Raw genomic sequence first — 9,178 nt, 5'->3', positions numbered from 1 at the left:
ACTCTTAATGATAAGCTTGTTGAAAATCTTTCTGATAATGAAAATAATCATAAAGAAGTTATAAGAGATGAATTAAATAGAATGGATAAAAAATGGGCAGATAAGCCTACTCAAAGATTATATTATTATAATAGACCTTCACCAATGGATGTTCTTCATGAGGAACAAGAATTCCAACTAAATAATAGTTATAGTGGAAAATGTATTTATGAATGGAATATAGATGGATTTACAGATAAACAAATTTACAATCAAATTTACAGAATTATGATGTATGGTACTATGTGTAAAATGGCTAGTAATAGCGATGTAAATGTCGCTAAGATGATAACAGCAGGGTTTACAGGTCAATTAAAAGGTTGGTGGGATAATTGTCTCTCAAATGAGGCTAAAACATTAATTATGAATACGAAAATTGATATGCCAGATGGTACAGAAAAAGAAAATGCAGTGTATACGTTAGTAATCAATATAGTTGAACATTTTACAGGAAGATATTCGGATAATAATGAAAATATCAGAACTCTTTTACAAAATCTAAGATGTAAAACTCTTACTGATTTTAGATGGTATAAAGATACGTTTTTAAGTAGAGTCATGGAACTCCCTGAAGCGTCAAGTGAACATTGGAAGTCAAAATTTATTGATGGCTTACCTCATTTATTTGCGGAAAGAGTTAGAAATAATCTTAGGAATGGATATACATCTATCCCCTATGATAACTATACTTATGGTAGTCTGATTGGAACTTGTATCCAAGAAGGTTTAAATCTATGTAATGAGCTTAGATTAAATCAACAATTAAAAAAGCAAAATCTTCTTGAGAAAAATCAATTAGGAGAATTTTGCAATCAATTTGGTATGGATATACCATATCCTAAAAAGAAACGATATAATCAAAAGAATTTTAATAATCATCCTTTTTATAATAGAAAAAGGAAAAAGCATTATTATTCACAGGCAAAATTAGCTAAGAAAGCTGAAAGAAAAGCCTTAAGAAAATCATATAAGAAATCTAAAAAATGGGAAACCCCAATTGTATGTTATAAATGCAATAAGGTGGGTCATATAGCAAAAAATTGTTGGGTTAAGAAAAAGATTTCTACTCTTAATATTGATGATAAAACTAAAGATGAGCTATATAAAATACTTCTTACAGATGATAAATCAGATAGCTCTCGTTCCTCTTCTGAAGATGAAGTAAAATTAATAGATGAAGATTCATATTTGTCTGACTCTTCTGATACTTCTAGTTCAGAATGTGAACCATGTTCTCAGAATAAACCATGTATAAAAGAAGAAAATGATCTTTACAATTTAATATCCCAATTTGAAGATCATAAGATTAATGTGTTAGAATCTCATCACTGGGTTGAAATTTTACAAAAAATTAAAGATCCAGAAGCTAGGTCAAAAATTCTTGATCTTATGGGTGAAGCACCTAGTAGTTCTAATAATTCATTAAAAACCCAAAATAATGATAAAGAATCTTATACTATGAATGAGCTTTTTAAAGCAATAAAGCAAAAGAAATTAGGCTCTAAACCTACATCTCTACAAGATGTTCTTAACGAAATAAAGAATCTTAAATCAGAGATTAAAGATATTCGTGAAGAAACAAAATGTCAAGATATAAGAATATCTAATCTTGAAATGTTACAAGTCCTTAATCAAGATAAAGAATTAAGTAATGACTTGGAAAATATTATAAGTAATAAAAATATAGAGAAACTTGAAGAATCTGCAAAAATGGATCAAATAATTGCTGCAGAACCTAATTCAGAGTTTTTACAGACAATTGAATCTGTTATTCACCAAAAATGGTATATAAAAATTAATTTAAAAATTAACAATCATTTTGAAAATAATTTAATTGCTCTTGTAGACAGTGGAGCTGATTTAAATGTTATTCAAGAAGGATTAATACCAACTAAATATTTTGAAAAAACCTCTCATACTCTTTCTCATGCGGGAGGAGAAAAATTAAATATTGAATTTAAAATCCCTAAGGCATACATTTGTGTGGATAAAAAATGTATTTCTTCATCTTTTCTATTAGTAAAAGATAAATTAACTACTCCAGTTATACTAGGAACTCCTTTTATTAATCAATTTTATCCCATAACTCGTGGATAATGAGAAAATTATTGCTACTTACAAAGGAGATTCTATTACTTTTAAGGGCTTGCCTGGAATCCATGGAATTATTAAGGGGGTAAGTTTTATTGGGCGATAATTACTGGGGAAATTAATTAGTGGGGTAATGAGTTCGTTGATGATATGTTTGGCATAAGAGTAATGATTACTGAGTAGATCTTTTACTCCCTTAATCATTACCCAGGGGGGAGGGTGGGTAATGTATTACCCCTTCACAAGGGTAATAATTACAGAAGGTGAATAATTACCCGCATACCAAACATGGGAAATACACCTCACATATTACTCCTCTATTCATTCCCCTCCTATTACCCTCAATCCAAGCAAGCCCTAAATTTATTACCAAACCTATTGCTAAGGTTTTACATCAAATTTATGATCATTTAATAAAAAAGGAAAAGCAATTAATTTTTTTAAAACAAGAAGTTACAATGTTAACTCTTGATGAAAAATTACAAAATCCTAAATTACAAAGCAAAATTACTTTTATAAACAATACTTTTGCTAACACAATATGCGGGGATCATCCCTCTATATTTTGGGATAGGAAGAAGTATGTAGTAACTCTTCCTTATGAAACAGATTTTGATGAAAAAAATATTCCAACTAAGGTAAGGCCCTGTCAAATGAATTCGGAATATTTAGCCTTATGCCAAAAAGAAATAGCTTCTTTACTAGATAAAAAATTAATTACAGCCTCTAAATCACCATGGTCGTGTACGGCTTTTTATGTTAATAAGCATACAGAGCAAGAAAGGGGTGTCCCTAGACTTGTAATTAATTATAAACCTTTAAACAAGGTGTTAAAATGGATTAGATATCCTATACCTAATAAAAAAGATTTATTAGACAGATTATACGATTCTGTTATATTTTCCAAATTTGATTTAAAATCTGGATATTGGCAAATACAAATACATCCAGATGATAGGTATAAAACAGCTTTTAATGTTCCATTTGGTCAATATGAATGGAATGTCATGCCATTTGGCTTGAAAAATGCTCCTTCTGAATTGCAGAAGATTATGAATGAAATCTTTAATGATTATGTAGATTTTATTATTGTTTATATTGATGACATATTAGTTTTTTCTAAAACTATTGAAATGCATTTTAAGCATTTAGATACTTTCCAAAAAATTATTATTAGAAATGGATTGGTAATTTCTAAACCAAAAATGTTACTCTTCCAAACCAAGATAAGATTTCTTGGTCATAACATAGAAAAAGGAAGTATAATCCCTATTAATAGAAGTATTGAATTTGGATCAAAATTTCCAGATGAAATATTAGATAAAACCCAGTTACAAAAGTTTCTAGGAAGTCTTAATTATATATCTCCTTATTATAAAAATATTGCTGAGGATACAGCTATTTTATATGATAGATTAAAAAAGAATGCAACTCCTTGGACAGAGGACCATACTAACATTGTTAGAAAGATTAAAGCTAAGGTTATATCTTTGCCTTGTTTATCTTTAGCTAATCCCCATTGGGAGAAAATTGTGGAAACGGATGCCTCAGAAAAGGGGTATGGTGGTATATTAAAACAGATAGAACCAGTTACTAAAACTGAGCCCCTTGTGCGATTTTATTCAGGTAAATGGAATAAGGCCCAAGGTAATTATGCTACTATAGCTAAAGAGGTATTAGCTATTGTCAAATGTATTTTGAAATTTCAAGATGATTTATATAATAAACCTTTCATAGTAAAAACTGACTGTAAAGCAGCTAAATATATGTTTACAAAAGATTTTAAACATGATGTGTCAAAACAAATGTTTGCAAGATGGCAATCTCATTTGGCACCTTTTGATTTTCAAATCATTTATAAAAAAGGTGAGGATAATAACCTTCCTGATTTTTTAACTAGAGAATATTTATGATTAAAATATATCAGTATGATTTGCAAAAAATAAAATATCAATATTATTTGCAAAAAGTAAGACCTATGATCAACATTACATACCAACATTATTTACAAAGGATAAGACGTCATAGAATGATAAGTTATCAATGGCGTGTTTTAAGGACAAGACCTAGTTTTAAACAATCCTTAAGAAAAAGGCTTTCAGCCTATTATTTGGACTGTAAATATAGTACTTTAGAACTATATCGTTTACAAAGTAATGAAATCCTTGATATTAAAGGTTTTGAAGATTTTATATATAATTAAAAAATTGTCATATACTCTTAATTATGATTGTTTCTTATGCAGAAATATTTCAGATGGAGTTATCCTCTTATAGAGGAAGAGGACAAGGAACCTCTTATAGAGGAAGAGGACGAGGAACCTCTTCTAGAGGTCGAGGAAGGGGACAAGGACCTAATATCCTTGTTCAGTATGGTAATCAAAGATTGGTTACAATGGAAACCAATAGATCCGAAGTTGTAAGGAGACCGGATATACCCGGAAATTCTTATTCGTACTCATCAGCAGTACAAACCATTATTAAGAAAGAGGATGATATGATCCTCAATGATAAAGAAGAAAGAGTTATACTCCTTCTTAATGAATTTGATAAGAAATGGGAAAATAATACCCGGTACCTCCATAAAAGGTATCTTGGCAAGCTGGGTTATACCCAGGAAACATATAAATACAGACTCTTCTATGAAGAGCTTTTTAAAGCAAATGATTGCACTATTAAGCATTTTTACGCTGGAGAAAGTTATAAATTCTCCAAAATTATTATTGGAAAAATATATCCCATAAATGAATGGGGTATATCCCCTATGGAAGAAAAACCGATTATGGTTAATAATGTTCATATGAAATATAACTACTGGGATTATATCCAAGCCTTTGACAAGGTGTTTTTATATGAGAATGAATCTCAAACTCATACATGGTTTATTAAAATCCATGTGGACAATATGGATGTCCCTTCATGGTTTATTAAATGGTGGAATTTTTATGGCACCACCCCCGCAATTCTTCCAGAACTCTTTAAAGAGTATTTTGGTAAATGGCAAGGGCTTAAGCCCTCTGGACAGGATTATATTCCTGAAGATTTAAAATTTTTTATGGAATAAAATTCCATGGATATGGGGAGCAGTTTCTACAACGGGTTATACCCAAGACTTATTTTGTCTCAAGAATAGGTCTTATTCAAAATTTTGGAAGACAATGATGGAGGTTGATGAAAATGGTGAACTTAACTCCATCATCACAATTAACTTATTAAAAAGTAAGATAAACTCTTACTTAGAAGACAAAGAAAAGGCTGATAAAAGCCAAAGAGGAAAGGAGATTGATGCTGTCATCAACTTATGGGCTGAGGATTCTCTAGATATTGAAGAGATGAGTGAAGACGAGATTAAGGCAGTTTATCAAAAAGCCTTGTCTAAAACTCTTAAGAAGAAAAGGGAAGATGAAGCTTCCACTTCCTCTATGGCTTCACTTCACAGCCAGACTTCATACAGCAACCTGATGCAAGATGCTCAGGACCCAGATGATGATATCCCACTTCACAGTGATGACAAGAAAGCAGCTGAGTGGATGGGAAAAAACAAATAGGAGAATCTAGAAGAAGGACAGATGGATGGACAGATGTCCAACACTGTTGAAGATAATTATTAAATTTATCTTTTAAAAAGATACTTTTATAAAAGCAGCAATAATGCTGTCTAGTATGATGTAAGCGCTTACGCGTGCTTATTTGTCTTTTTAGTTTTTCCCTCCCTATATAAAGGGAACGTGTATCATAGCAGGGGGCATCAGGTTTTCCACCAACGCCTTCTTTCAAAAGTTTCTCTCTTGTAAAAATTTCTGTTAATCAATAAAATCTTGTTCTGAGCACAACCTTATATTTGTAAGTATTTTTCTTTTATCTTTATTTTCTGTTTTTAATTGTAAATTTTAAGTTTAAGGATGAGCCTTTTAGGCTAAATCCTTTATGTTGAACTATGACTAGCTAAAAGAATTAATTTTTATTCTTCCTGGCAATAATATTCTTGGTGATGATGATACTTGAAATGATGAACTTTTCATACTCTTTTAAGATCTGGCTGATAGTTTAAACTTTTCTGATTATTGTAAACTCATGGGATCGTCCTGTTTGCCCGTGTTAGCCTGGGATTGGCGTATACTTTGTCTCATGGACTCGTCGTAGTTAGTACTTGGTTGGTTCGTACTTTTGGTACACTTTGGTTTGTATTTGGCCATAAGGCCGTATTTTGGATGATTTTAAGACTTGTTACGCAGGTGATTGGCGTCGGAAATGAAATTCCGACTTATATATATGATTCCCTGGTCTTGCAACGTACCCCCTGGAGGATTTTAACCTGTGGCTACCCGATCGAGTGCCCCTCACTCGATCGAGTAACTGCAGGTGTGATTTAGGAATGCTCACTGGACTCGACGTTCTCGATCGAGTAGCTGATGAACTCGATCGAGTAACGTCAACTCGATCGAGTAGCTACTGAGCTCGATCGAGTGCCTATGTGTGTTGGTTATTTCGTTCTAAATTTGGTTTGGGTCTTCATGCTTGTGTACTTTGTTGATAATATGTTCCTTTATTATTGTTGGTGATCACGTTGTTGTGTTTCAAGTACGGTTTTTACGATATAAACATGGTTTTGTGCTTTCACCCTTATTGAGATCATAAACTAAAATGCCTCGGGTAACATGTTGAACGATGGTTTTAACCTTGTCGCATGTTTTGCAATTTCGCATAAGTAATTAATCGATGTCGTTGATAATAATGGGATGACGGAATGTGTATTTATCGTTCACTTTTCATATGGTCTTAGCATGCAAAGTTCATATCTATGTAATAGCAAGGACGTATCATATTCATTGTGAGCCTCAATGTATAGTATAATTTGCTCGTAATGTCTATGTGGAATAAAAGTAACGTCTCGTGTAATAGTTATAGTTGTCTTGAAGGTGAACTTCGGGGACGAAGTTCCTTTTAAGAGGGGAAGAGTAATGTCGCATGGGAAAATGACGAAATCATGACAATCTCTTAGTATTTTGAGTAGTTGTTTGAGTAATTATTAGTGATTGTTGTATAATTGTTGGCATTTGTTGATTAAATTTATCACGTGGTTGTATTTCGTTTCCGAGTAATGGTTCGCAAAGTTGTTAAGTAATTGAGTTATTGTTGCACGGTCGAGTAATAGAAATGATTTAAAGGAATTAATTTAAATGAATGCTATTTTGTTTGTGTATAAGTGATTGATAATTCACTGCTTTTGGGTGATTGATAACTAATGGTGGTTGGTAGGTAATTGATGGAGGAATAAACAGATAGCCGTGTTGGTTTATACTTGAGTAATGACATGAGATAAGTGGAAGTAATGGTTGTGCTGGTTTGTTCTCGTCTATAATGTATGATTGACGATTTGATAGAAAGTCGTGTCTAGTGATGTGTGCTAAGGTAGATGATGATGATGATTGACGAGCATCCATATCGGGGTGGTGTTCATGAACGGTTGTACTTGTCCTTGTCGGAATGGATAGTTGTAGGTTGCCTTAGTTCCTTTTGCCTTGTGTCGTGGGGGAGGTTGAGTTGAATTTCGGGGACGAAGTTCTTTTTAAGGGGGAAATACTGTAATACCCGTCCTTTTAGAGACCCGTTGACCGTCATTGACTGACCTTAGACACCTATCTAGACCTTCAGAAACCTTACGAGTTAACCGTGTGACGTTATAACCCTTTGGAGTTGTGGTTACTCGATCTAGCGGAGGCTTCTCGATTGAGTAGCTTAGCCACTCGATCGAGTAGAGGCCACTCGATCGAGTAAGTTGTTTACTCGATCGAGTAACGGGAGTTCAACGTGGAATTATAAATCGTTATATCGTGAAACCCAAATCATTTCTTCTCTTTCTCTACTAAACCTAGATGCCGTCATTTCACTTCTCCTTCACCATGGTTCATCTCCTTGAGGCCTTTGAGAGTGGTTACACCATAGGGATGGGATGCTTGAGTCGGGTAGCGGTCTTGACGCCGGATTGCTTTGTATAGGTATGTTGTCATCATCATCATCATCGTCTCCCTTGGTTTAAGTTGTGATTATAGTAGTAGTAATAGATGGTTATGCTAGTTGTTATAGGTGGTTGTGGTGGTTGCTTGTTATCTTATGGTCGTGCGCGGAATCGCTGCGAGTTGCTAAAGGTAGGTTTTCCTACTCAGTGCTGTTGGCTGTCTAGTGTGTCGTTTGTTTTGTATAGTTGGTTTTATTATCGTTGATGGTGTTGTGGATTGGTTGTGTTTGGTCATTGTGATTGTTTGTCTGTGGTTCTCGAGGTGCGTCCTCGGCTGAGCGGAGTCACTTGCGGGAGTGGCTTCACGCCCTTGATTCGCCCTCTGTGGAATCCGCCACAGAAGGGGATGTGCACATTAAGGAACATGAGTTATCGCTCGGATGAGATGAGCGGGGCTTAGGTGGGAACGGCTGCGGTCCCCCACTGGCGGTGTGGATTACTGGTTGCGTTTGGTAACCTGACAGGATTGGACCTTCGGGCAGTCAGAGGTGTGTGGGTGGTTGGAGTTGGTGGCGTGTGTAATTTGTTATGTCTTGTTATGTCTGTTCTTGTATGTTCCTTCAGTTACTAACCTTGTGTGGTGTTGTTGTGTTGTCTTCTTGTGTTGTGTCTGCCGTGATCCACTATGGTGAGCAGTTGGTCTTAGCAGGTTGATGTTTGGATCATAACTGGGTGCTTGGAGGGACGAGTTCACGAGTCTACCACGAGTCATGGTAGAGATAGTTTCACATAGTTGATAGTATTCAAGAGTTGTATCTTTATTTTGTTTATATCACTTGTAATTTAATACAATCGTTCTTTTATCGACATTTGATTATTACTGTCCTCCTCGGGCAACTGAGATGGTAACGCCCTTATCTGCTAGGGAAGGTCTACTAACAAAGTTTTTTTTAGTGAATAAAGACAATTTAAATGAGATGAATGAATTATGGGTTTTTTTGTCGAACACAACTTTTAAAAAACTTTTTTTTTTTTTCCAAATATCACCTTTAATAAAAAAGTTTGTAAAATACAACCTTTAATTTTTTTT

Source organism: Silene latifolia, chromosome X (assembly GCF_048544455.1).
Source record: "Silene latifolia isolate original U9 population chromosome X, ASM4854445v1, whole genome shotgun sequence".
NCBI lineage: Eukaryota > Viridiplantae > Streptophyta > Magnoliopsida > Caryophyllales > Caryophyllaceae > Silene > Silene latifolia.
Note: the sequence above shows the minus strand (reverse complement) of the source record.